Here is a 7,860-nt window from a genome sequence, read left to right on the forward strand (position 1 = left end):
GATGGTGTCAATTGCATTGAGACACCAGTTGATCAAATCTCTGCAGTGCAGAGCGAGTCTTCCAAAGTATAAGACGGAAGACAAGACGAGACAAGAGGAGCAAAGCAGGAAAAATAGGGGAGGGAGAGGGAAAGAAAAGTGCAACCGCCTCCATTGAGTCAGAGAAGAAGAACATGCCTCCATCCAGAGCTAAAGAGAGACAGAGAGAGAGAAAGGGAGGGGGGGTTACCATCAAACAACCACTGAAATGTGTGTTTACATTCATCATATGTAAACACATTGCACTTCAAGGTAGTTTGATTACCGTTCTGTTCTTCATAGACTGGTGAAGATGGAGATATTATAAGACAAAAGAGAGAGAACAGTAACACTGTAATCATGATTAATATAATATCTCGGTATGTTATTCTAACAAGACAGTTTGAGCTGAAAACACTATGATGTAAATACTCACTGTTAACAGACAGAACAACCAGAGCATCTCCACCTTGATGTTGTCCTGCTCTGTTGAACTGTCTGCAGCTGTAACGACCAACATCCTGATATGTGACGTCCTTTATAACCAGAGAACAGTCTGCTGTCACACTCAGTCTGTTGGATTTATCTTCAGCCATCTTACTTTTACCAATCTGACCGAGACTAATCAGCTCTACTGCTGACCTTCCTTTTTCAGGACTGTAAAACCAAGAAGTTTGGTCACATTTGTGTTGATTTTCTATCACACTGTCACAAGGCAAAGTGACCTCGTCTCCATGTCTGGCCATGATGGAGGATACATTTAGTCCAGTTACTGTTGAAGATGAGAGAAAATATCAAAAATGATCCGTGACAAGAATATGGCTTTCATAGTTATAGTTAGATGTGAGCATTATCTGAAAAACAGCAGACTTCCTTTAACAAGAATTCACTCAACACACTTTGTTCAAAGCAGAGGGAGAGAGAGAGAAAGAGAGATTTTGTTGAATATGATAAGAAATGACAAAACAACACAAACAATGATAAAATGCATCATGTTTGCCATCTGAAATTAGTAACAATATTATAATCTTCAAATACAAAAAACATCAAATAAGACTAAACTTGCCTGTTTTCTCAAGTGAAGACTGGAGGAGCAGCATTTCTCCACTCCTGTTATCTCTGACACTGCACTCCAGAGACTGATAGAACTTTGACTTCTGACTAGGATGAGGAGTTGGAAATGTCACGCTGGCTGAACAGTAACCTGCTGTTGTCTTCACGTCATTAAAGTTACCATCAAACCACTGAACTGTGTGTTTACATATATACATATATCTAAACACAAAGCAGTCCAAGGTAGTTTGATTACCGTTCGGATATTCTTTGACTGGTGAAGATGGAGATATTGTATGTAATGTGGGATATCTTCCTGATTTTAGTGAGATATTTAGGTCATTTTTTGGCTAAATACACTGTAGTTGGTGTGAGAACTTAAAAAGGAGAAGCCCGACAATCAATCCCTGCGGAATGCCACATCATTTGTAGTTGCTCCTTGGTTACAAATGGACATAAAGGATTCTCTTTAAATTGGGAATGTGCCAGAAAATTCAGCCAGAAACAATCTGAAGTGCAGCAGCATCACTAAGATTAACTATAACAGGTTACTTCTCTGCTGTTTAGTGACAGTAAAGACCACGTTACATTCTGTTTCCATATCATTTTTTATGCAGAGTTTAGGAAAGAATATATATAACTATTTCATAGTATGTGTGATACATTTATACAAAAAACACAATGCATTAGTGGTTATCAAGCAGTTTAATTTGCAGATTATATAATTCTAACAAGACTCTGTTAGAGTTGAAAGCTCATTCAAGCGCACACAGCAAAGCACATCAAACATATTAGACTTCCAATGAACATGTTTACAGAAAAAATGAATCTTCTAAAAAAAATATGGCAGTTATATCACACTTCATACCATGTAGCCTATGTGTTTAAAGAAGAACTATAAAGTGTAAATGATAATGATGAAAAAAACAACAACAATCTGTTGATCTTTACAAATCAAGATTTAATAGTTAAACAATGGCGTAGCTGTCAGTGCTGAATAGAAAATGATTAAATCTGAAAGAGAAGTTTGATATTATCTAGCAAAGCACTTCAAATTATGTGATGCGTTTCTTTTACGACTTCATGCTGATGATGAAGTTGTTGATCAGTGGAGTCTGATAGAAGCAGAAGGTTCTCCAACGTTTTCAAACTTCACTGTACCTTCATCTTCATCCTCATCCTCATCATTCAGCACCTGTGGAAAACAAACAGAACACACCTGAGATTCTGAGATAAAATGGAAAAAAGTAAATCACCTGTTACTGCAGCCACTTAGATTAAATATAATACAATCAGTTCTATTTACCCCAGCTGTAAACAGTCACAAGCTTTTAATAATGACAGTTTTATTACTCACAACATTGTCTTCTCTCAGTGTTTGGTTTCCTGATAGGACAAAAAAAGGACTGAGCTTTAGTTTTCACGGTAAAAATCCAGGTTTCATAAAAATAACATCTGTGAATATTCTCACCTTTAGTTCTTATCCATATGTTGACCACCACAACAGCTGCTATGAGAGCTGCTAAACCCACAAGCACAATGATGATCCACCACCAAGGAGAGACAGACCCTGTAGCTAAAAGAGAATCAGAATCAACATGAATATCTCCATCCACAGCTAAAGAGAGACGGAGAGAGAGAGAGGGAGAGAGAGAGAGAGAGAGAGAGAGAGAGAGATATGTTGTTGAATACGATAAGAAATGACAAAACACAAACAATAAAATATATCATGTTAAGCCTCTGAAATGAGTAAAATTATTATAATCTTCAAATATAAAAATAATCAAATAAGACTAATGCGATGCTACACCGCGAGAGTTGGAAAGTCGTTCCTGTACCTGCTGCTCCTGTGTTCTCCTCCTTCGAGTACTCTGCCTCACTTCTGCCTGGACCCTCTCCCACAATTATTGCCACCATCTACCGCCCACCAAAATACAACAAGGACTTTATAAATGACTTCTCCCACCTCCTCACTCATCTGTCTTCTCTCTCCCATAACACCATTATCCTCGGGGACTTTAATATTCATGTGGACAATAATACAAACTCTCTCTCAAAAGACCTCTCATCCTGCTTAGATTGTTTTGGTTTGCAACAATACATCAACTTCCCAACACACAGTAAAGGACATATACTGGACATTTCATCTCCAAAATCACCGAAATCCACCAACACCTGACCTCAGCTGCAGTCTCTGGAGTGGATGTTCCTGGCCCCCACTCATCCCTACACAGCACATTTTCTAGTTTCATTCTCCCCTCTGTCCAAGCCATTTCTCAACTTATTCTAAAATCTAAACCCTCCACCTGTCCGCTCGATCCACTTCCCACTACTCTAGTCAGAACTTGCCTTCCTTCCCTTGCTCCCCTCATCACTAACATCATCCATTCCTCACTTACTTCTGGAACTGTCCCCCTCTCACTAAAAACAGCTACTGTCACACCCATTCTGAAAAAACCTGGCCTGGATCCCACAAATTTTAATAATCTGCGTCCCATTTCCAATCTACCATTCATCTAAAAAATCCTCGAAAAATCTGTTGCATCTCAACTACACAACCACCTTACCACCAACAATATCTATGAGCAGTTTCAATCCGGTTTCCGTCCCCTCCACAGCACCGAAACAGCACTCCTCAAAATCACGAATGACCTTCTCATAGCCTCTGATTCTGGTTTACTCTCCATACTCATCCTTCTCGATCTCACAGCCGCTTTCGACACCATCTAACACAACACCCTCCTGGACAGACTTTCATCCATAGGCATTACACACACACCCCTCGCCTGGTTCACTTCTTACCTTTCCTGTCACACACAATTCATCCAACTGAAATCCCACAAGTCCCACACTTTCCCTGTTCCTGCCGGTGTGCCCCAGGGATCTGTCCTGGGGCCCCTCCTCTTCATTATCTACTTACTCCCTCTCGGTCAGATTTTCCGCAAACACAACATACATTTCCACTGCTACGCGGATGACACCCAGCTCTACCTCTCTACCAAACCCTCCTCATCACTTCCACCTACCTCCCTTACCCTCTGTCTGCAAGAAATTCATTCTTGGTTCTCCTCCAACTTCCTCCAACTTAATAGCTCTAAAACTGAAGTCCTCCTGGTAGGCATCTCTTCCACTCTCTCCAAATTTGACAGTTTCTCCATCTCCATCAACAACTCCATTGTCCCTCCCTCCCCTCAGGTAAAGAGTCTGGGTGTCATCCTCGACAGTACTCTCTCTTTTCACTCACACATCAATAACTTAACCCGGTCTGCATACTTCCACCTACGCAACATCTCTCGTCTCCGTCCCTCTCTCACTCCACACACCACTGCCATCCTCGTCCACAGTCTCGTGACCTCCCAGATTGACTACTGCAACTCCCTGCTCTTTGGTGTCCCTAACAAATCCCTCCAGGAACTGCAGCTCCTCCAGAACTCCAGAACTCTGCGGCACGCATCATAACCAGGACTCCCACCAATCACCACATCACCCCCATCCTGCAAGAACTCCACTGACTTCCAATAAAACACCGGATCAACTTCAAAATACTCCTCATCACCTTCAAAGCGCTTCACAACCTGGCTCCACCGTACATCTTGGACCTCCTCAACGTCTCCACTCCTGCCCGCTCACTCTGCTCCTCCTCCACCCTCCAGCTCTCTGTCCCTCCTGCTACCTCGTCACCATGGGCAGTAGAGCCTCCAGCCGCTCTGCTCCCCGGCTCTGGAACACTCCTGACCTCCGCACCATTGACTCCTTGCCACTTTTCAAATCCAGACTCAAAACTCATCTGTTCAGACAAGCATACACCACCTAGTCACCCACTCACCATGTCAATACTGTTCGATGTTTTATTTTGTTGCCACTGTTTTTAAATTATTTTATGTTTTCTCGTAAAGTGACCTTGGGTGTTCTGAAAGGCGCTTATAAATAAAATGTATTATTATTATGAATAAACTTGCCTGTTGAAAACAGCAGCGTTTTCTCACTCCTGTTATCTGTCAAGTTGCACTTCAGAGACTCGTAGAACTTTGACTTCTGACTAGGATGAGGAGTTGGAAATGTCACCCTGGCTGAACAGGTGAACTGTGTTGTCTCCACGTCATTGTTGTTACCATCAAACAACCACTGAACTGTGTGTTCACATCCACCATATGTAAACACAAAGCACTTCAATGCAGTTTGATCACCGTTCTGATCTTCATTGACTGGTGAAGATGGAGATATTATGAGAGAAAAGAGAGAGAAGAGTGAAATTAACTTCATCATTGTAATCATGATTAATATAATATCTCGGTATGTTATTCTAACAAGACAGTTTGAGCTGAAAACATTATGATGTAAAAACTCACTTCTAACAACAGACAGAACAACCAGAGCATCTCCACCTTGTTGTTGTCCTGCTCTGTTGAACTGTCTGCAGCTGTAACGACCAACATCCTCAGATGTGACGTCCTTTATAACCAGAGAACAGTCTGCTGTCACACTCAGTCTGTTGGATTTAGCTTTAGCTCTCTTACTTTTACCAATCTGACCGAGGCTAATCAGCTCTTCTGCTGATCTTCCTCTTTCAGGACTGTGAAGCCAAGTAGTTTGGTCACATTTGTGTTGATGTTTTATCACATTGTCACAAGGCAAAGTGATCTCGTCTCCACGTCTGGCCATGATGTAGGATACATTTAGTCCAGTTACTGTTGAAGATGAGAGAAAATATAAAAAATGATCTGTGACAAGAATATGGCTTTCATAGTTATAGTTATGTGAGCATTATCTGAAAAACAGCAGACTTCCTTGAACAAGAATTCACTCGACACACTTTGTTCAAAGCAGAGAGAGAGAGAGAGATGTTGTTGAATATGATAAGAAACGACAAAACAACACGAACAATGAAAAAATACATCATGTTTACCCTCTGAAATTAGTAAAAATATTATAATCTTCAAATATAAAAATAACCAAATAGGACTAAACTTGCCTGTTTTCTCACGTGAAGGCAGGAAGAGCAGCGTTTCTCCACTCCTGTGATCTGTCACGTTGCACTTCAGAGACTCGTAGAACTTTGACCTCTGACTAGGATGAGGAGTTGGAAATGTCACCCTGGCTGAACAGTAACCTCCTTTTGTCTCCGTGTCATTAAAGTTACCATCAAACAACCACTGAACTGTGTGTTCACATCCACCATATCTAAACACATAGCAGCTCAAGGTAGTTTGATCACCGTTCTGTCCTCCATAGACTGGTGAAGATGGAGATATTATGAGAGAAAAGAGTGAAATATACTTCATCACTGTAATCATGATTAATATAATATCTTGCTATGTTATTCTGACAAGACAGTTTGAGCTGAAAACATTATGATGTAAACACTCACTGTAAATATCAGACAGATCAACCAGAGCATCTCCACCTTGTTGTTGTCCTGCTCTGTTGAACTGTCTGCAGCTGTAACGACCAATATCCTCAGATGTGACGTCCTTTATAACCAGAGAACAGTCTGCTGTCACACTCAGTCTGTTGGATTTAGCTTTAGCTATCTTACTTTTACCAATGTGACCGAGACTAATCAGCTCTACTGCTGATCTTCCTCTTTCAGGCCTGTGAAGCCAAGTAGTTTGGTCACATTTGTGTTGATGTTTTATCACATTGTCACAAGGCAAAGTGACCTCGTCTCCATATCTGGCCATGATGGAGGATACATTTAGTCCAGTTACTGTTGAGAGGAATGAGAGGAAATATAAAAAATGATCCGTGACAAGAATATGGCTTTCATAGTTATAGTTAGATGTGAGCATTATCTGAAAAACAGCAGACTTCCTTTAACAAGAATTCAGTCGACACACTTTGTTCAAAGCAGAGGGAGAGAGAGGGAGATGTTGTTGAATATGATAAGAAATGACAAAACAACACGAACAATGATAAAATGCATCATGTTTACCATCTGAAATTAGTAACAATATTATAATCTTCAAATATAAAAATCATCAAATAAGACTAAACTTGCCTGTTTTCTCAAGTGAAGACTGGAGGAGCAGCATTTCTCCCCTCCTGTTATCTCTGACGCTGCACTCCAGAGACTGATAGAACTTTGACTTCTGACTAGGATGAGGAGTTGGAAATGTCACGCTGGCTGAACAGTAACCTGCTGTTGTCTTCACGTCATTAAAGCTACCATCAAACCACTGAACTGTGTGTTTACATCCAGCATATGTAAACACAAAGCACTTCAAGATAGTTTGATCACCATTCTGTTCTTCATCGACTGGTGAAGATGGAGATATTATGAGAGAAAAGAGAGAGAAGAGTGAAATTAACTTCATCACTGTAATCATGATTAATATAATATCTCGGTATGTTATTCTAACAAGACAGTTTGAGCTGAAAACAGTATGATGTAAATACTCACTGTAAATAACAGACAGAACAACCAGAGCATCTCCACCTTGTTGTTGTCCTGCTCTGTTGAACTGTCTGCAGCTGTAACGACCAACATCCTCAGATGTGACGTCCTTTATAACCAGAGAACAGTCTGCTGTCACACTCAGTCTGCTGGATTTACCTTCAGCTATCTCACTTTTACCAATCTGACCGAGACTAATCAGCTCTACTGCTGATCTTCCTCTTATAGGACTGTAAAGCCAAGAAGTTTGGTTACATTGGTTCTGATTTTTTATCACATTGTCACAATGCAAAGTGACCTTGTCTCCACGTCTGGCCATGATGTAGGGTGGATTTTGTCCAGTTACTGTTGAAGACGAGAGAAAATATAAAAAATGATCCATAACAAGAATATGG

At 40.7% G+C, this 7,860-nt stretch overlaps 1 long non-coding RNA gene across 1 annotated transcript; it reads right to left on the bottom strand.

Annotated features, from left to right (window-relative positions):
• Positions 1-1,659: 1,659 nt before the first annotated feature.
• LOC131991587 (uncharacterized) lies at positions 1,660-2,649 on the bottom strand. Its single transcript, XR_009396149.1, has 3 exons — positions 2,543-2,649; positions 2,429-2,457; positions 1,660-2,266 (listed from the first exon to the last, which is right to left on the bottom strand). It is a non-coding gene; the product is annotated as an uncharacterized LOC131991587 (long non-coding RNA).
• Positions 2,650-7,860: the final 5,211 nt, after the last annotated feature.

Source organism: Centropristis striata, chromosome 18 (genome assembly GCF_030273125.1).
Source record: "Centropristis striata isolate RG_2023a ecotype Rhode Island chromosome 18, C.striata_1.0, whole genome shotgun sequence".
NCBI classification, from domain to species: domain Eukaryota; kingdom Metazoa; phylum Chordata; class Actinopteri; order Perciformes; family Serranidae; genus Centropristis; species Centropristis striata.